General features: G+C 35.0%; 1 non-coding gene across 1 annotated transcript; it reads right to left on the bottom strand.

Annotated features, from left to right (window-relative positions):
• Window positions 1–911: 911 nt before the first annotated feature.
• Window positions 912–1,044, bottom strand: LOC147556208 (U11 spliceosomal RNA). The gene has a single exon (XR_015235500.1). It is a non-coding gene; the product is annotated as a U11 spliceosomal RNA (small nuclear RNA).
• Window positions 1,045–2,182: the final 1,138 nt, after the last annotated feature.

Genomic DNA, 2,182 nt, shown 5'->3' with positions numbered 1-2,182 from the left:
AAGACCGTTTTGTTCCATTTCGTTAGGTGTCTACTGAGATTTTTAAGGTTAACTTGAATATTCTGATGATTAGTCCATTTGTCCGAAATAAACTTGTGACAATCAGGGTGGGACATCCAGGTACGAATAAATTTAAAGGGTTTAGGTTTGTTGCAGCTTACGTCTGTGTCTGCTAAGAGAATTGGTAGGTGGTCGGAACCTACAGATTCCAGGTGAGAGATACTAGATAGATTAAATTTTTGAAGCCAGGGGAGGTTGGCTAGGGCTCGATCTAATCTTTCCTGGATAAAGTTTTCTCCAAATTGTCTATTATTCCACGTATAAGTCAATATTTCAAATCTTTCACAATGTCATTTCTTGTATAAGTCTACGACAGAAACCAATTTGTCCTGAGAATCCCAATTAGTTCGGAACATTCCAATGACGCTTACCGAACAAATTAACTATCAAATGAACCCAGATACAAGTGTAAAATGGACAGTCAGCGAGACCTTCGGAAATCTCAAGTATCTGAAGGATGAGACTACCTATCAGAAGCTACAAACAAACTCTTTAACCTTCCCATCTATTTCCGTCCAACTTGAACGATGAACTTCTACCTTGAAGTTTCTTTTTCGCCTCTCTGAGTTCTGGGCCTGATCCCATTGACTGGCTTCTGGTTACATTTTAACTTAAATAACACAATGCTATGTAGTTCTAAACTCCAACATAGACTCACAGATGACATTTCCAATGCAACACGACTCAAACTGTACAACTTAGAGTATCAGTTTTAGAATTTTTTTCAAACCTTTACTTCAATCTCTAAAATGATCTCACAACATTTATTTATTATATGGGTCTCAAAGTGTTACCCAAGCAAAAGCAAATAGGTAAGGAGTGGGGAGAGAGCATAATTTTGAAGGGATTATAAATGGGAGGGTCGACCAAAGCGAGCCAACCCTATAGTTTTCAACAAATTATGTCAGCCATATGTCTTGATAGCCATACAGCACTCACCAAAACTAGGGCGACCGTGGCATATTTAGCCAACCGACCCTTTTAATATTCAAACGTGCAAGCACCTCTATATTTATAGCCAATGCCCTTTGGCCCCTTTCTTTCTTCTACCAATGTGGTACTATAATATTAACCCCACCCCCAAATTTTTTAGCTTTTTTCTATATCATCATTTTAGTGTAAGCTTTCTCTAATTTAACAAGGGTCTGTTAATTATGGAAGTATAATTCCGGGTCAGCATTTAAAAATGAAAAAGTTAGCAACCATCAATGTGGTAAACTATAAGCATGTGTATAGATATTATACTTTTTTTTTTTTTTTTTTTGAACTAGGTATAGATATTATACTTGTTATTTTGTTTTTGCTCTTATCTATTTGCCAATTAAAATTTGTTAGTTCTGGAATTAATAGAGTACTCTATTGGGGGTAAAACATAAACTCCAGAAAATTCGGTCTAATAATCGATCAACTACGGACAAGATTTGCACCAATGCTGGATATAGTGGGCCAGGTCGGATTCTGAGGATTTTTGGCCTTCCACGTCGAGAATCTTATCATTTTTTATCGCTTTCTGATCTTTTCATGGTGAATACGACATCCAAAATGGGAGAAACATAAAAATAAAAAACTCAATTTACTGTTGTATAAAGACAAAACAAACTATGAGTTCATGGATGCTTAACCATTATTTCAAACTTGGAAATAACACTGCTCTCTACACAGATGTTATTGTTAGCTTTATATTTCCTAAATTTTGTAATTGGCCTTCAAAGGCAAGGTTTATAGCACATACATTTTCTTGTCCAAGGAAATATTAGGAATCCCTTGCAAATACCATAGGAGAAACCTTCAACTATACAAATTTCTCTGCAATTTCTTTGGAACAGACACCATCCCTTGAACGTTTCACTTCTGATCGAACAATCTTCCTGAATCTCTGCTCCCATCACTGCATATAATTACAAAAGTGTAAAAATTAGTATGAGATATTGTATTATAAACAACAGAAATTTAGTTCTATTGGATAAATCATAAATATGTGTAAAACATAAGAACGAACCTGTTGTAGTTAGAAGACACAATACAAGTACCATAACAATAGTAACTTGGAATGTACAATTCTTAAACTCCATCATGGAAAAGAAAATGTCTAAGAGAAAAATAAGATAAATTAGATTTCTGG

This window comes from Eschscholzia californica, unplaced genomic scaffold (assembly GCF_041429995.1).
Source record: "Eschscholzia californica isolate CP2 unplaced genomic scaffold, dmEscCali1.0.p SCAF_2, whole genome shotgun sequence".
Lineage (NCBI taxonomy): Eukaryota > Viridiplantae > Streptophyta > Magnoliopsida > Ranunculales > Papaveraceae > Eschscholzia > Eschscholzia californica.
Note: the sequence above shows the minus strand (reverse complement) of the source record. Positions and strands in the feature narration are given on the sequence as shown.